The sequence below is a fragment of the Somniosus microcephalus genome, chromosome 9, assembly GCF_052327205.1.
Source record: "Somniosus microcephalus isolate GS21.2 chromosome 9, FLI_Smic_1.0, whole genome shotgun sequence".
Taxonomy (NCBI): domain Eukaryota; kingdom Metazoa; phylum Chordata; class Chondrichthyes; order Squaliformes; family Somniosidae; genus Somniosus; species Somniosus microcephalus.
The window spans coordinates 95,441,222-95,460,502 of record NC_140995.1 but is presented as its reverse complement, the minus strand read 5'-3'; positions in this window follow the sequence as shown (position 1 = coordinate 95,460,502).

Genomic DNA, 19,281 nt, shown 5'->3' with positions numbered 1-19,281 from the left:
CAATTACAAGCAACTAATTCAAACCATATATATGACCTCTATGTAACTATGTTACAAAAGCATTTTTGGGAGTGCAGTTAAAGGGCAGAGAAAGAAGTTGATGCTTCATCTGCTTTGACCTGATCGTGTCATTAATGCTGCGCAGGCAACAATATTTTAATAAAGTATTTGCAGACTTCCCATACATCTAGATCTGCATTATTAGCCAAGTACCACAGCTTTGCAACTTACTGATTGTGACTGCAATCAATTAAGGAAATAAGAACAATCGGAATCTGAATTGTGATTCACTTGCTTTCCTAAGGGAAAAGTTGTCCGAAGTAATTAAACTCTTTAATGAATAGAGATTGCAAAATGCCAGCATTATAATCATCAAGAAAATATTCTTTCTGGCATAAACATAGAGATTAGGTGGGTCTCGTATGATGCAGATAGTCATACTGTGAATGACCTTCATTGATTTCTTGGAAATACAAGTAAAAGGCAATGTTCCAGAAATGGTGCTTGCCTTGAATGAAGAGACTGAGCGGGGCGGGGAATTTACTTTGGCAAAAGTGACCATCTACAAATCTCTGAAGGCTGTCAGAAAAAGTCACAGATAATGCACGTGTAGACAGAGAATCAGAAGCTTATGGAGAGATACATTTGTGTGCACACACTTAAAAACAAAATTAAAATGAAAAGAAAGAAAGACTTGCATTCATATAGGGCCTTTCATGAGCACCGGACGTCCCACAGCATTTTACAGCCAATGAAGTATTTTTTGAAGTGTAGTCACAAAGCTGCCGTGAGTTGAATTGCCTTTCTAAATGTGGTTTGTTTCTCTTTCCAGTGCTAGTACTGTGCTAAATTATTGATAAAATGAGAAAATTCTGCAATAATAGAACTCCAAATATTATTAAACACTATGGCCTAGAAATTCGATACGGACCAAAAATGAGCAGTGGCACCATGGGGTGAGATTTGCTCGCGTCCATTTAGAAAGCGCAGGCAGCATGTTATGTTGCTGCTACCTGCTGAGTTGCATGATTTTAGCACACAGCCCAGCGCTGCTTCAGGCTGTGCGCTCATCAGGAGGCTCGATGTCACGTCCCTGTAACATCGCTGGAGCGAGTCTGCATTCACTTAAAGCTAGGCTGTCATTTTTGAAAGCAGTCTCGAGCTCTTAAAGGTGAACAGACTTCTGAAAAAAAAAAAAAATTATTCAAAAAGGCAGTCTCAAGCCCTTAAAGCACAACTGCCTTCTGAAAATAAATTAAAAATCATTCCAAACTAGGCAGTCTTCAGCTCTTAAAGCTGAACTACCTTCTGCATGTAAAAATGGTAAAAGTGCTTCAGCGCTAACACAAATGGCTCAACAGGCCAAGGAAGGGGCACCCAGGGTCTCGCACGCAGCACTCCAGCTTTGTGCAGGGGGGCAACACTGGAAGAGAGGTCTTCTACCCACAAAGGGCCAGGAGGCGCTTCAGAAAGAAGGGTGTGGGACCAGATTACCGAGGCTGTCACTGCCAGCAATGCCAACCCCAGGACCTGGCTCCAGTGTTCAAAGAAGTTTCACGACCTCTAATGAGTGGTCAAGGTCAGTGAAGCAACTTCAAAAGCTGATGCCTACCAAATGCACCACTAGTCTCACACACTGCTCAATGCAGGACCCCTCCCCTCCCTCACAATCACTCTCCTACCAACAATCTCTACCAAACACGAGGCACACCTCATATTCCTAGCTTCACCTCACCCGCTTGGAGGTGCTGGCCATTCTTTGCAGGGGAATGGCTGAGCCCTTGGCCAGCAACAGGACTGATAGAATACAGCTTCATATTGTATTCTATGTTATCCTCCTTCTCACATCCCATTTCCACCTCATCCCACAATCTCTTCTGGTGTACAAGCTTTCCCGCCCTCCCCTCACCACAACTCTACCCTTGTGCCTTCCTCATTTCAGACATCCAAGAAATCCAGCCTGCCCAGCCAGTGGTTGACTATGAAGATGGAGAGGAGAGTGAAGAAGAAGAAGAAACACCGTCACTCAATTTCACACTCCCAGCCACCAGCTCGTCGAGGTTGTCCTGCAAGGCCATCTGCAGTATCCCCCACTGAAAGTCAGCAGCCTTCCACCAGCCATGCTGCAGCCACTGGGGTAGCACTGTGTGACATCACTAGGATAGGCAAAGGCACAAACAAGACAGTCACTAAGGGAATGCACAAGGGTGATTAGTTGATTTTTTGATGTAATATTGGATGCATGTATGGATAAAGTTGGATTGGAAAGTTTGCTTTGTGGTGGCTTTTATTTCTGCTGTTGCCAAGAGGACACTGTGATGATCAGTAACAGAGGGAAGGTAAGGAGTGGGACAAATGTTGAAAAGGGAATTGGGATTGTGGTCACTGGTACCGCAGGCGGATGATTCAATCCCAGATATCCTGGCAAGAAAGGGGCTGTCTGGGTTGCCTCCTTCCTTCTGCTTCCTCCTCTTCAGCTTCTTCCTCTTCCCTCTGCGAGCAGCTTGTCCCCCTTGCTGCCTCTGCTCCATCGCCATGTGATGTTGCAGCCCAAGGGGGACTGCAACTAGAGCCCCCAGGACTGGGAGCAAGGTCTTCCTTTAACATCCAAAGCCTTGGAAGCATCTGGCAGCACTCCCTGCACACTTTATCAATGTTTTAAATGTATTACACCAAGCCACTCCAATAAAATATTTAAAAAAACACTCCAAAAGCTGAAATCAAAATGACCTGAAAGATGTGTGTGTACTTTTATGAATCACTGACAGTGTCTCTGTACAACTGCTGCAAGCACGTTCTTCTGTGCATGGTTAGGAGAGGGCGGTATGGTGTACGGCAATGTCCAAAATCACAGTCGTGCATCAATTCAGGCGTTGCACGCCAATTGAGGTCCCGATGTGCACATTTACATTGGAGAGGTGAGCGCTGGCAACAGCAGCGCTGCTGACCTCTCCAAAATGGCAGCCAATGTGTTCTGCGCCAGAAGCGGGTGGAAGCGAGGCAGTCGCCATCTTGTTAAGAAAACCGACCTTAGCAGCCAGTGCTACAAAATCAAATTTCACAGCCATTGTTCCTTTAAAAGAGTAAACTCACAAATTCAGTTCATTTCCCAGTGCAAATCATAGCAAATCCAGAAATAAAATGAGAATTAGTGTGATAAGAAGAGTGACAAAACTAAGTACTGATGCAATAAAATCAATCAAATCAATCAAATCAAATCAAATCAAATCAACTTTTATTGTCATTGTTAGTGCACAAGTGCAGTACAACGAAATGTAGGCTTGCGGCTCCCGAGAGTGTACATTTAGATTAATACATTTAAACATTCAACATACATTTGGCTTGTAATACATTAACATAAACATAACCATAATAAAGTGCATTGGCAGATGTGCAGGCTTTAGAGTTTATTTGTGGAGTTCAGTAGGATGACAGCCCTGGGAAAGAAGCTGTTCCTAAATCTGGTCGTACAGGTGCGAATGCATCTGTAGCGTCTCCCAGATGGCAGGAGGGCGAACAGACTGTGGCTGGGGTGGGTAGGGTCTTTGATGATGGACCGTGACCTCCGTAAACAGCGTTTCTGGTATATGTGCTCTGTGGTCGGTAGCCGGGTGCCGGTAATGCGTTGGGCAGTTTTGACTACCCGCTGCAGGGCTTTCCGGTCATAGTAGCTACAGCTGCCATACCATACTGTGATACAGTTCGTCAGGATGCTCTCTATTGTGCAGCGGTAAAAGTTAGAGAGGATCAAGGGTGACAGGTTACATCCCTTCAGCCTCCTTAGGAAATATAGGCGCTGACTGGGCCTTCTTCACCAGAGAGGAGGTATTGAGGGACCAGGAGTGGTCTTCCGTGATGTGGACTCCTAAAAGGTACTGTACTAACAATTACACAGTTTTATGCTGGCAGAAAAAAGGACTGAACATTTATCAGTAAAAACAAGGATCATAAAATAGCATAATATATACATAATATATACACAATTGCAAAATATTTTTCCAAAACGGCAACAGTAATTTGAGACAGCACTTATAACGAGGTCCAATGTATCTACAAATTACTTCGGCCTTAATTTTGTTCTAAAAATCATCAGTACCTACAATATTGTAGGATCATGGAAGGGGTCAGGATTAAAATCTATTCTGGTTCGAAGTTGCTTACGTGAAGGATGATGTTTGCCACATCTTTCCAAAGGATCTATCGGGTTAGCTGTCAACTATACGTACTGGGCCACTGTACTGATTGAATTGCTGTACCTTTGTTTTTAATTCAGTGTGTTTGGTGTGTGGCACTTGCTAATGATATCTTCCAAAAGGCAAAAAAGGTCTTCAGACTTGTGCCATCCAGTAAAGTAGAGGTTATTAATTTTGGTAACAGTAGCATATGAACTGCGGCACAGGCACGATAGGCAGAATGGACTCCTTCTGCACTGTCTCACTCCATGATTCTATAATGTCATACATTTGAATAGCCTGAACTTCTCAGTGCATGATTAAACATTTCTGAAGGGGTAACTCATCTTTTACTGATAATTATGTTTATGTTGTGTGTCAATGCTAAACTAGTTAAACTGCTTTTTCACAGTCTTCAGTGGTACAAATGGCTATTGGCACCAACATAATTTCTTTTTGTATTTCGCTTTAAGATTTCGTAACGGGCAAAACAATAATAATGTGTGACTTAACAACAGAAAATGCTGGAAAAACTCAGCAGGCCAGGCAACATCCGTGGAGAGAAATTAGAGTCGACGTTTCGGGTCTAACCCTTTTTCAAAACTGGAAAGGAAATGAAATAGATCGAAAGGCAGGGCTGGGACAGAACAAAAGAAGTGAAGAGACATTAAGAGGTATTCAAAACGAGACGCGATGGTGATAGGACTAGTGGAGACAAAAGATGGCTCAGATTAGGTGTGAAATGTTCTGGCAGAATGGGAGACAGCTGCCATGTGGGAGAGAGAAAAAAAAAGGAAAGGGGGGGGAGGGAAAAACCAAAACAAAGGGGTGGATAAAAAATACAAGTAAAAATGTAATAGGGGCCGAGTTCGCATGTCGGGGGCCATCCATCATCGGCCAGCATCAAGGCCCATAGGTAGGTCCGGGAGTGGGGGGAGGGGGTAGTGGTGAGCAGGCGATCGGGAGGGAGGCAGGAGAAGCACTCCTGCTTCTTCTGACTTCACCAATAATACATTCCTGTAATTTCTGGGCCCTTTTTTTCAGCGGCTTCCAGTGACCGCTCGTTAGGTTGTTCAAGCCTTAAAATACCAGTCGGAGTTTGTGCATTGCAAGCTCTGACTAGTCCAAATTAATTTAACAATCCCAGTCTGAAATGGGCCTCATCTCAATATTGTGATGAGGCTGGTGCTCAATTCAGGCAGTCACCACTGCTGCCTAAAAAAAAGGCGCCGACCAATTTAGCAGTGGCTCAAACACCCATGAAGGTCAGGTGAAGGCCTCTGCCCGGCTAAATTGGTTATCGTTGCACCCATTTTAGGCCCATAAATCAATGTTGAATTTGGACCCCAATGACTGAGTCTGGTACTAATCCAGATTGATAATTTTGCAGGTTTCTAGCTCTCCAGTGTTCATATTTTCAGTAGCCTTCCAGTATTTGTTACAATTCAAGTAGTTTCCAATGTTGTGTATTTAAAATTTAATTTAATATTTTTAGTAGGGTGGAGTCATAGAAACATCATAGAAACTTACAACATAGAAGGAGGCCATTCGGCCCGTCGTGCCTGTGCTGGCTTTTTATAATTTGGCTGATCATGCAATTCAAAGCATGCAGCTGAGAATTACTAACATCTAAATTGTTTGCAAGTGAATGAACAAGTTATTCACATAATAACAGGAGCAACTGACTGCATCTTTAAGAAGTTGAAGCCCTGCTTATGCTGAAGCAGGTGGACCACACCTATATACATTAGTAAGTTGCTAAGTCCAGACACAATTCAATTAAAAGTCCTATGTAATCCTTTTCCTATGACACCTGAAGGTAACTCTGGCTTAATTTGACATTCCAATGTTACACGACAGTTTGTGACACACTGCAATGGTCTCTGACTGCTACAGTTCCATGCTCTGGCCACTGGGTGGCTCTGATGAGCAGTTTTTGGTTTCTCAGCCATACGGGAAACTTTCTTTTATCCGGCATGGACAGGACCGAAGTGGTGCCGGTTCATTAAAAATTCCGGATAACCGAACGCAATAGTAAAAGATAGGGAGAGCTGACAGCTCCGTATAAAGCAACAAACCCTGTAACAATGAACACAAGTTTTGAGCGTCTCTGTAGCTTAGCAACAGCTGCAGCCACACCCTTGCACAGCACAGATGGAAGGCGGCAAATAAATATGAAGTAAAACCTACTCCTGAATTTTGCCGGTTAACCGACATTTCCGGTTATTTAGGTGCCAGTAAATCGAAAGTTTCCTGTATTTCAGTAAGTAACCAGGTACATTGTGAGGGTTTTTTCTTAATTTTGATTATTTACGATCTGATCTCCAAACAACAACAACAACAACTTGTATTTACATAGCATCTTTAACATAGGGTAAAACGTCCCAAGTCGCTTCACAGGAGCGTTATCAAACAAAATTTGACATCGAGCCACATAAGGAGAAATATGGGCAGATGACAAAGAGGTAGGTTTTAAGGAGCGTCTTAAAGGAGGAAAAAGAGGTAGAGAAGTGGAGAAGTTTAGGGAGGGAATTCCAAAGCTTAGGGCCTCAGCAGGTGAAGGCATGGCCACCAATGGTGGAGCGATTAAAATCCAGGATGCGCAAGAGGCCAGAATTGGAGGAGTGCAGATATCCTGGAGGATTCTAGGCATTGTTCCCTGTAATTTTTTTTGGTGCGCGGGCCCTTTAATTGGCTGCGTGGTCCATTCAATTTTGAGCGCATGTGCGGTTATTTCCATTTAAAAGCCTTTGAGCGACCTGCACGGGACCTCAAGACTGCTCCATGGCTACATGGCCACGCAGCTTAACGGGACATTGGTTGTAGGGCTGGAGGAGCTTACAGAGATAGGGAAGGGACAGGGTTCATCCTGGTGGGAATTGAAAACAAGGATGAGAATTTTAAAATCGAGACATTGCTCAACCGGGAGCAAATGTAGGTCAGCGAGCACAGGGGTGATGGGTGAACGGGTCTTGGTGCGAGTTAGGACACAGGCAGCCGAGTTTTGGATGAGCTTAGGTTTATGGAGGGTGGAAGTTGGGAGGCCAGCCAGGAGAGCGTTGGAATAGTCAAGTCTAGAGGTAACAAAGGCATGGAGGAGGCTTTCAGCAGCAGATGAGCTAAGGCAAGGGCGGAGACGGGCGATGTTCTGGAGGTGGAAATAGACGGTCTTAGTGATGGCATGGATATGTGGTTGGAAGCTCATCTCGGGGTCAAATACGACACCAAGGTTGCGAACAGTCTGGTTCAGCCTCAGACAGATGCTAGGGAGTGAGATGGAGTCAGTGGCTAGGGCACGGAGTTGGTGGTGGGGTCCGAAAACAATGGCTTCGGTCTTCCCAATATTTAGTTGGAGGAAATGTCTGCTCATCCAGAAGTGGATGTCGGACAAGCAGTCTGACAATTTAGAGACAATGGAGGGGTCGAGAGAAGTGGTGGTGAGGTAGAGCTGGGTGTCATCAGTGTACATGTGGAAACTGATGCTGTGTTTTTGGATGATGTCGCCAAGGGGCAACATGTAGATGAGAAATAGGAGGGGGCCAAGGATAGATCCTTGGGGGACACCAGAGGTAACGATGCGGGAGCGGGAAGCGAAGCCGTTGCAGGTGATTCTCTGGCTACGACTGAATAGATAAGAATGGAACCAGGTGAGGTCAGTCCCACCCACGCCAGAGGAGAGACGTTGGAGAGGGATGGAGTGCTCAACCATGTCAAAGACTGCAGACAGGTCGTGAAGGATGAGGAAGGATAGTTTACCTTTGTCACAGTCACATAGGATGTTATTTGTGGCTTTGATAAGAACCATTTTGGTACTGTGGCGGGGCGGAAACCTAATTAGAGGGATTCAAACATGGAGTTCCGGGAAAGATGGGCATGGATTTGGGAGGCAACAGCATATTCAAAGACTGTGGAGAGGAAAGGGAGGTTGGAGATGGGGCAGCAGTTTGCAAGGACGGAGAGGTCAAGGGTTGTTTTTGTGAGGAGGGAGTGATGGCGGCAGATTTGAAATGGAGGGGGACAGTACCTGAGGAGAGAGATCCCCCCCACAATCCAATCTCCAGACCCCCCGCGATCTCCAGATCTCCCCATGATCCGATCTCCAGACCTCCCGGAAACTGATCTCCTGACTTCACCACGATCCAATCTCCAGACCACCCCCCCGCACGATCTCCAGATCCCCACTCATGATCTACAGACCCTGCCCGCGATCTCCAGACCGCCCCCCCCGATCCAATCACCAGACCACCCCCCCCGATCCAATCACTGGACTCCCCAGGATCTGATCTCCAGACGCCCCACGATCTGATCTCCAGACCCCCAAGATTCGATCTCCAGACCCCCCTCCCCGATCCGATCACCAGACGCCCCCCGCGATCCAAACTCCAGACACCCCCACGATCCGATATCCAGACCTGTCCCCAATCCAATCTCCAGACCCCCCTCCCCGATCCGATCACCAGACACCCTCCGCAATCCAAACTCCAGACCCTCCCACGATCCGATCTCCAGACCCCCCCACGATCCGATCACCAGACACCCCCCCGCAATCCAAACTCCAGGCCCCCCCACGATCCGATCTCCAGACCTGTCCATGATCCGATCTCCAGACCCGTCCACGATCCGATCTCCAGACATGTCCCCGTTCCGATCTCCAGACCCACACCCCGATCTGAACTCCAGGCCCTCCGCAGCGATCGCTCCCCCCAGCAATCTCTCCCATCCCTGCGATCTCTCCCCCCCCACCCCTCACCCCGCGATCTCTGCCTCCCTCCCTCCTCTCCGTTTCCCTGTTGCGTCCTTGCATCAGGCTTTCTCTTCAGGCAGTGGCCAGCACTGACAGCCTCCCCGTCTCCCTGTAAATATCGGGACCCTTGTGTAATTTTATTCTTAACAATTTAAAAGAATTTTACAAAAACATAAGCCTGAGAGATATAATTTGTGTTTCTTATTCAAGCTGTAAATCAAATCAAGAAAAAAAACAGGAATATTGTTTCACCTCTCTCCAGCACCCTTAACCCCTTTCCTCCCCTCTCTCCCTATCCTTCTCTTCCCTCTCCTCCTGATAATTCCCATCCTCTTAACCCCTCTCCCCATCCTCCTCCTGCCCCCTCCATGACCTCCCATTAAGCCCTTTCCTCCTCTACTTCTTGCCCCTCCTCTTTCCCGGTTTATCTTGTCCCCTTTACCCCCACCACCCCCTCTTAGCCTCTAAATCTGTTCTGCCTTCCCCTCTTTGACACTGCTGTACCTTTGCACTACCCACCCAATTCTGCTTTCACCCTTTGTCTCCTCTGTTCTCCAGCATCGAAGTCCACTGTCGAAACTTGGTCCAATTATCACCCATCCTCTAACCCCACTCAACTTGATTCTCTGGGGTGGACTTTTCTGTGGACACATATTCGGGAAGTTATGCCTGAAATTCTGCCGATTCATGCACCCATTTTGCCAATGTCTATTTGTGCCTACATTTCCTGCCAATCTTATTAGCATATGCTGGACTGTAAAAATCAGTGGAAATCAGCGTCAACAATCCGAGTCCGAGGAAAGCACAAAACACGCACCATACCTTCCTTCTTTAAGTATGAAAATTGAACTTGCAAGCCATCTAACCATCATTCATGCACATTAGGCACAACGGGCTAAAAATTCGGTATCGCCGCGCCAGGTCTTTAGTGCCCGAAATTTTGCGCTCACCCGGATTCCCGTAGCGCCCGCCTGAAATTCAGTTGCGCCGCCCCAAGACGGAGGCGGGCGCTATTGCAGGGTTTGGCCGCCTCGTTTGGGGCGATGAAAGTCAGTTTCAGGCGTCCAGCTGCCGCTGCGGCACCCGATGCGGTGCGGCAGGCTGGGGTACTGCAGGCCTCCTCCTTCTCTTAAGGAGGAGCTGCTTGCAGCCGTGAGATCGCCGCTGGATTCCCCCGGCAAATGAGCCCGGCACCACGGAGAAGTGCCGGGCTCGCGGGAGTCAGACACCAATGCCGCGGGGGGGTGGTGCAGGAGTCCGGGGAGGGAGGTGCGGCCAGGCGGCCGCCGGGAAAGCGGCCGGCCGCCCCTCCACCTTTATGCGCCGGCCTCTCGGAGCTGCAAGGCACCGTTTTTCAAACGCTGTTTGCGGCCGCTACGGGCGAGGCGGCCGCAACTGAATTTGGCCATCGGCACGGAATAGCATTGGAACCGGGGCGCTGCGCACACCGATGACGTCATCGGTGCCGGCGCAGCGCTACCGGCTAACGCCGATGTTAGGGACCAACTGAATTTCGGGCGCTAAAAAACTTCCGGCGCAAACCACTCTATAGCCAATAAGTGGGCGCAAACGCGACTGAATTTCTAGGCCAACATGTTTAAGAACTTGCAATTGTGGAAACATTGGCCTAGAAATTCAGTATAGCCACGTTTGGGGCGCTACAGTCGGGCGGCCGCTAAAGTTAGCGCCCGGCGCAAGTTCGCGCCACCTTCGCCGATATTCAGTCGCATCGCACCAAGAGGCTGCTGCTGCGCTAAAACAGGCGATGCACGACTATCATTAGGCGCTAAGCCGATGGCCCGGGGCGATACCCCCGAGGGCGGGCGTAGCGCAGGTGCGGCGAGTTGCTGATTGACGGCAGACACTCTGGCGCCGGTGAGCTCTTAAAGGCGGAGGGTGGATTTGTTTGCCTGCCACGCCCTGCACACTGCAGCCCTGAAGCAAGGCCTGACCACTGCTGCTTCATCTGTACAACGCCCAGGACTATGGAGAAGGCCAATGTTTGCACCCATTGCAGCCCCCATTATATGTTTCCAATCAATGCTATGGCTCTGAAGTTAAAGACAAGTGCAAAGCTGTGGCCTGAAGCCACAAGTACCTGTGCGAGTGTTGAGCCAAACCAGAAAGCTCTCTACCTTTGTCTCTCTGCAAAGATCCGTCTCTCACAAAGAAGGAGTGTTGCAAAAAGGCTGCCTTTTCTACTGCAGGAGGAGTGCCCTTTAATTTGCGCCCCCCGCGCCCCGCATCGACTGAGAACCGTTCCCCTCTACCAGTCGCTGGGGCGCCAGGCACACAATAGGGCGGCGCCACTGAATTTCCGGTTTGGGGCGAACAAAGGGCGTTGCACGATGAAATGACGTCAGGATCTGCGCGCGCAGCTGAGCGCACGCAAAGGCTTTGCGCCGCCGCTAAATCTTTACTGAAGTTGGGGAGAGGCGCAGATCGCGCTGCGCCCGGCCGCTAGCCGCCTAGCACCCAACATCTCCTCCTCCTAAGGCGCTAGCGGCTGGCGCAAACAACTGAATTTCTAGGCCATTCTCTCCACATCTGCCCTGTCCAACCCATTCATAATTTTAAAGAACTCTATCAGGTCACCTCAAAGTCTTCTGTTTTCTAAAGAAAAAAGCCCCAACATGTTCAATCTTTCCTGATATCTGTAATCTCTCAGTTCTACTACCATCCAGTACTCTCAATGCGGCCTGAAATCAATGGCCCAGAAATTCGGGTCGGGGGCTTCCCGCGGGTGCAAGCCCCCGATCTGCACTTACCTTGCGCGCCGGCCATTGAACTGTAGGGCCCTGTGGAATTCCGATCCGGGGCCTGGCCCAGCTGCCAGCGCGCAGTGCTTGCGTATCCCAGGGGCGCAGTTAGTTCGATGCGTCCCCTGGGATCACGTGGGCAATGGGCAGCCAATCGGAGCAGGGAATGCTCCATTCATAAGTCTGACAGGAAGTGCTGTCAAGACTTATAAATACTACGGCCCCAAAATAGCACTAAACCTTCAAATAATTTTTTTTTTTTAAATCACATTTTTTAAATAAACTATAAATTACATGAAATAACTATTTTAAACAATTTAAATTTTTGAAAATAATAATTTTATATTCTAACGGGGCTGAAAATAAACTTACCTTGCTTTAAAGTAGTTAAAAATAATAAACCTGTGGAAAAAATGTTTTAATTTTAATTAATTCACCACTTACCTTGTAAAAAGCAGGCCTTACGCCTGCTTCTTATATTTCTAAATTCTGCAGGCTTACCCTCACGGAAAAACCTGTAAAAAAAACCTAAGTTTGATGCGCATGCGCAGCCTCCCCCGCGCACGCGTTCGAACTCTGAACCTCTTCGTTCAGAGGAACGGAAGTGCCGGTTTCCCGCGCATGCGCAGTGCATGCAGGAAACTGGCACTTCCATCGGGCCTACGGGTGAGTACCCAGCGCGTACTCACCCGTGGAGACCCGAATTTCTGGGCCTATACCCCTAGAAATAAATCCCAGTGCTTTGTTAGCATTTTTAATTGCTTTACTGATCAGCGATGCTGCTTTTAATTATTTGTTCACCTGTATCCCTAGATCCCTTTGCTCTTCTACCCCATTTAGTTTCTATTTTTTCCAAGATGTAGGTGATGTTTCTATTTTTCCTACCAAAGTGCATCAGCTCACATTTATCTATGTTAAAGTTCATTTACCACTTAACTGCCCAGTCTGCAAGTTTTTTTAATGTCTTTTTGTATTATGTTGCATTCTTCCTCAGTGTTAGCTATACCCCCAGTTTGGTATTATCTGCAAATTTTGATAGTGAGATACTTGTTCCTAAGTCCAAATAATTAATGTAAATTATGAATAAAAGTGGTCCCAGCACTGATCCTTGTGGAACATACTGAATAACTATCCTTTACCGCTACTCTCTGCTTTCTACTTTTTAGCCAATTTGCTACCCATTCAGCTATTTGTCCCCTGACTCCACATGCCCTAACCTTTGTCATGAGCAGACAGTGTGGTGCCTTATCAAAGGCCTTTTGAAAATCCAAGTATATAACATTACCGCATTACCCTTGTCTACACTTTCCATTACCTCTTCAATGAATTCTATCAGGTTAGTTAAGCATGACTTAGCCTTTTGAAATCCATGCTGACTGTTTTTTATTATATTTTCTGTCTCTAGATACACTTCTATAACTTCTTTTATTATAGATTCCAGTATCTTTCTTATCACTGACATTAAGCTGACTGGTTTATAGTTCCTAGGTTGTGTTCTATCTCTCTTTTTGTATATAGGAACAACATTAGCTGTCCGCCAGTCCTCTGGCATTACCCCCTCTTCTATGGAACTTCTGTATGTATAACTAGTGTTCTTGCTATCTCCTCCCTAATTTCCTTGAAAAAGCATGTGTGCATACCATCTGGACCTGGGGTCTTATCCTCTTTTAGCTTTGTTAGTCAATTATTTTCTCCTTTTCGATCCCAACAGTATTAATATTCTTTTTAAGTTCATCTTCTAGTGAAAATGCGTTCAAAGAAACAGAAAATACAGTGCAGGTCTCAGTGAGGTTAAATTTGAAAAAAGTTTACAACATCACAATAAAACACCAACAAATGATTTTGTTTGCTGCTGCACCTAAAATTCTGGGCCTAATTTTATACCCATTTTGAACCAGCGCAATTGCAGGACGTTATCTTTAGCATGGGGGTGGAGCCATTATAATGAGCCCAGATGCACTCGGGCCATTTATAGGTCATCACTGGTGATTGATTTGAACACAAGGGGATTTGATTCCACGACCATTTCGAACTGGCCAGTGAAGCTCATTGCCAAAGGAAATGCACTGTAATACTAAGCAAGGTTTTAACTATATGATCACGTTCTAGGAAATGTTGCACAGTTAGTTGTTTCTCAAGTTGTAATTGACCTGTTTCACAAATAGGAGCCTGTCAAAGAATTTCTGGAACTACTCGGAGGAGTCCAGCGAAAGTTCTTTGCCAAAAATGAACGTTTGAAATGCCCTATCCGAACATACTTAATCATGGTCAGAAGTCCTGCAAGCACTGGAGCAACAGCTTTGCAGGAAGTCCGCAAATGGGGCCTGGAGATTGATGAAGCACTCTTCCATGTTGGCTCAATGAAAAGAGCTCTCCTAAAAAAAATCCGACCTCATATTTTGTTTAATATCAACAAGGTCTCAACAAGTGCAGTTACTCGAAGGTGTAAGATCAAACAGTAGCAAGGGGGGGACAACTGAAAAGTCTTTAAAATAATGTCTGCTGCACTGAATAAGAATAAAAGCTGTGCATGTCAAAAGCAGTTAAAGAGACAGCACTGATGGATCTTAACTACATTTTTGCTACATATACAACTATCTGCTGACCTGGTATCCTCTAGGGATAAAGGCTAGACAGCAAACTGAACAGAATATCACTTTGCACCAGCGATAGCGTTGGCATTAGTTATTTTTTTATCTTTTCGTCTGTATATTAAAAACTGGCTTGAAGGTTAACTTTTCTCACTTACTGGATAGTTGCTCTCAAGTGTTGGTCACATCTCATTTGCAACATTACTTGATGAGCTATGATAATTGGCCCTCATTTTGCAGCAGGAATAACGGTGAGGCTATCAGTGCTCACCGTTATTAAAGAGTAGATCGGACAGCAACTTCCGGCGACCGCACATGCTCAGTTAATAGCGGAAATCGGGAAGTTGCTCTCTGAGTTTCCCTGCTCCTCCAAAAGCTTTGCCGAGAGACTCAGCATTGAAACACATGGAACGGTGTGAGGTTGGGGTATTGCGTGATAGATACCCACGAAACATGCCAGAAAAAGTTAGGGCTTGTCCATTCCACTGTCAGTGAATTTTTAACGGCGTGATAGGTCTTAATTACTGCCAAACAACCTCTCTAGTACTAGAAATTTACTTTTACAAGTGTGGAGTCCTGATTTTCATTATTGTTTGAGATTTAAAAAAATTAAAAATTGAAATAAAAAATGTTTTTTTACTTTTTCTTTTTGTCCCTTTATTTCTTTCCCTCTCTTGCTTTTACTTTCTGTACATGATTTGGCAACTTACACTTCCTGGTTCAGACTCTGCACGTTTCATTAACCTTTCTTCAATCTGATTGGTTAAAGAGACATCCTGTAGCTTGTCCTGTTCACATGGGTCGCAGATCTCCTGTAGAGAGTGCCGCGCTGTTTTGGATTTTGAATTACAGAAAGTCTGTGGGCAAGTGTCAGTGTAATGAATGGCGAGCGCCGTTCGTTTGCCGCTGACCGCAAAATCTGGGCCATTATCAACTGCACGGTAACTGGGGAATTTAATTCTATTTAAAATATAAACATCAAGATTCTCTTTGGAATAGGTGTAATATTAAAATTAATTGATCAAAGTTTTTTTTAATTTAAAGAATGTCTCTTCATAGTCTCTTCCTCCAGCTACAAATGTTTTTTTTAATGATTCCTTTGAGTTTATCATTTTAATCTGTTTGTGCAATAAGAAACTTAGGGCTAAAAATTTGAGTGTGCCACAAAAGTTGCTGGTGCCACCGTGACCGTGGGTTAACGGCTGCTGAAAATGGTGGCGCTGGTAGGACTGAAAAATTGTTGCTGGGGACTAACGATTTTCAGCCCAGTCCTGTACTCACTGCGTAACGATCTCCTGCTGGTGTCTGCCCCGGCATCAGACCCCAACGTGGCATCCACAAACAGCGTTGCAGCTTCGAACAGCCGCTGAAAGCGAGACTGTGATTTTGCAAAGCATTGTGGGATGTTAAAAGGGCAATGTCAGTGTCATTTTCTTAAAGGGGCAGTGCCTTCTGAAATGATGAAAATAAAAATGGTGCAAAAATATGCAGTTTTTAGCCATTACAGCTCAACAGCCTTCTGAGAAAAAAATTAACATTAAGAAGAATTCCCAAATGGGAGTCTTCAGCTCTTAAATGCCGAATTCCCTTCCGCACCTAAAAAAATGGGAAAAGTGCTTCAGCACTAACACAAATAGCTCAGCAAGTCAGGGAAGGTGCACCCAGGGTCTCACACAAAGCACTCCAGCTTTGTGCAGGGGGTCAACACTACAAGAGAGGTCTCTACCCACAGAGGCCAGGAGGTCCTCCAGAAAGAACAATATGGGACCAGATCACCGAGGCCGTCACTGCCAGCAGTGTCGCTCCAGTGCCCAAAGAAACTTTATGACCTCAGACCACTGATCAAGGTCAATTAATGCATCTTCAAAAGCTGTCTCCTACCTACTGCATCAATAGCGTCACACACTTCTCAATACACCACTCCCCCGCCCTCCCAATCACTCACCTACCAGCAATCTCTACCACTCACGAGGCATACCTCCCATTCCTAGCTTCACCTCACCCCTTTGGAGGAGATGGTGCTGGCCATTCTTGGCAGGGGCATGGCTGAGCCCTTGGCCAGTGGCGGGGCTGAAAGGATACAAGATGCTGGTATCCTCATACGTTATCCTCCTTCTCGCATCCCACTTCCCACTCATCCTACAATCTCTTCTGATATACAAACTGCACATAGTGTGAGCATGCACCTCTTGTTTTCTTGCCTTCCCCTCACCACATTCGGCCCCTCGAGCCTGCTCCACCATTTAATAAGATCATGGCTGATCTGATCTTGGCCTCAACTCCACTTTCCTGCCTGTTCCCCATAACCCTTTACTTCCCTGTAGCTCAAATATCTGTCTATCACTACCCTGGGCCTTCCTCATTTCACACATCCAAGAAATGCAGCCTGCCCAGCCAGTGGTTGACCAAGAAGAGGGAGAGGAGAGTGAAGAAGAAGAAGAAGAAGAAACTCCATCACTCGATTTGACACTCCCAGCCACCAGCAAGGCCATTTGCAGTGTTCCCCACTGAAAGTCAGCAGCCTTCCACCAGCCTTGTTACAGCCACTGGGGTAACACTGTGTGACATCAATAGGATAGACAAAGGCACACACAACACAGTCACTAAGGTAATGGTGATGTGTTGATTTCTTGCTGTCATATTGGATGGAGAGATGTATAAAGTTGGATTGTAAAGTTTGATTTGTGGTGGCTTTTATTTCAGCATTGTGGCCAAGAGGATGCTGTGATGGTCAGTAACAGAGGGAAGCTAAGGTGTGGGACAAATATTGAAAGGGGAATTGGGGTTGTTGTCACTGGTACCACGGGCGGAGGATTCCAGCCCAGATATCCTGGCCAGAAAGGGGCTGTCTGGGTTGCATCCTTCCTTCTGCTTCCTCCTCTTCTGCTTTTTCCTCTTCTGTTTCTTCCTCTTCTGCGTCTTCCTCTTTCGTCTGCAAGCGGATGCTGTAAATCTGAAATAGAAGCATAATATGCTGGAAATACTCAGCAGGTCAGGCAGCATCTCAACTTGAGATGTAAACTCTGCTTCTCTCTCCATGGATGTTGCCGGACCTGCTGAGTATTTGCAGCATTTTCTGTCTTCTCAGAGGCCTTCCGTTACCATCCGAGGCCTTGCAAGCATCCAGCAGCACTCCCTGCACATTTAATTTTTTTTTAACATGTATTACACCAAGCCACTATTTCAATAAACATTTTTAAAAGTCCAAAAGCTTAAATGCAAACTTACCTGAAAGATGTGTGTGTCCCTTTCAGAGGTGCTGACAGCGCCTCGGTCAGTCTGCTGAATGCTGCGTTTTCATGGCGAGCTTAGGACCCAGCGTTGAACTCAGCACTAAGGTCCAAGTTCACTGAGCTAATGTTAAGTCGGCGTTGCACGCTGACTGACGTCACCCTCTCCCCATTTACATTTCCAGGGCCAGCACTTTTACTGGCAGCGCTGCCAGCCCTCACAAAATGGCGGACGCTGCGGGACCCGCCAACAGCGGCCGCCGTTTTTCCGGTATATTATGCCGGTAACGGGTGTTGTTAAACAGCCGAACATTTAGCCCTTAATCTGTCTTCAATACCTCTAAAAAGACCATCAGACTTTCCTCAAACTCACTAAATAACTGTGCAGCTGGCCTTTATTGTAAATCCCTTGTCGCTCGTCTAACCTCCATTTCTAAGAACATAAGAACATAAGAAATAGGAGCAGGAGTAGGCCATTCAGCCCCTGGAGCCTGCTCCGCCATTCGATAAGATCATGGCTGATCTGATCTTGGCCTCAACTGCACTTTCCTGCCTGTTCCCCATAACCCTTGACTTCCCTGTAGCTCAAATATCTGTCTATCTCCACCTTGAATATACTCACTGACTCAGCTTCCACAGCTCTCTGGTGTAGAGAATTCCAGAGATTCACGACCCTCTGAGCGAAGAAATTCCTCCTCATCTCCGTCTTAAATGGGCGACCCCTTATCCTGAAACTATGCCCCCTAGTTCTAGATTCCCCCACAAGGGGAAACATCCTCCCTGCATCTACCCTGTCAAGCCCCTTCAGAATCTTATATGATCAATAAGATCACCTCTCATTCTTCTAAACTCCAATGAGTATAGGCCCAACCTGCTCAACCTTTCCTCATAAGACAACCCTTTCATCTCAGGAATCAACCTAGTTAACCTTCTCTGAACTTCCTCCAATGCAAGTATATTCTTCCTTAAATAAGGAGACCAAAACTGTACGCAGTACTCCAGGTGTGGTCTCACCAACGCCCTGTACAGCTGTAGCAAGACTTCCCTACTTTTATACTCCATTCCCCTTGCAATAAAGGCCAACATTTAATTTGCCTTCATAATTACTTGCTGTACCTGCATGCTAACTTTTTGTGTTTCATGTACGAGGACACCCAGATCCTTCTGTACCGTAGCATTCTGTAGTCTCTCTCCAGTTAAATAATATTTTGTTTCTCTATTCTTCCTAGCAGAGTGGATAACCTCACATTTTCCCACATTATACTCCATCTGCCAAATTTTTGCCCACTCACTTAACCTATCTATATCCCTTTGCAGACTCTTTGTGTCCTCCTCAGAACTTCCTTTCCCACCTATCTTTGTATCATCAGCAAATTTGGCTGCAGTACACACGGACCCTTCATCCAAGTCATTAATATAGATTGTAAATAGTTGAGGCCCCAGCACTGATTCCTGTGGCACCCCACTAGTTACAGTTTGCCAACCTGAAACTGACCCATTTATCCCGACTCTCTGTTTTCTGTTAGTTAGCTAATCCTCTATCCATGCTAATGTATTACCCCCGACACCGTGAGCTCTTATCTTGTGCAGTAACCTTTTATGTGGCACCTTATCGAATGCCTTTTGGAAATTCAAATACACGACATCTACTGGTTTCCCTTGATATACGAAAAGAACATTGGCATCATCCACAGGGGGACATTCTGCCGATACTAATCATTTAAGAAATTCTAATCATGAACAGTCAGGTTATTCCTTCCCTCTGCCCATCCGTTACACACTATG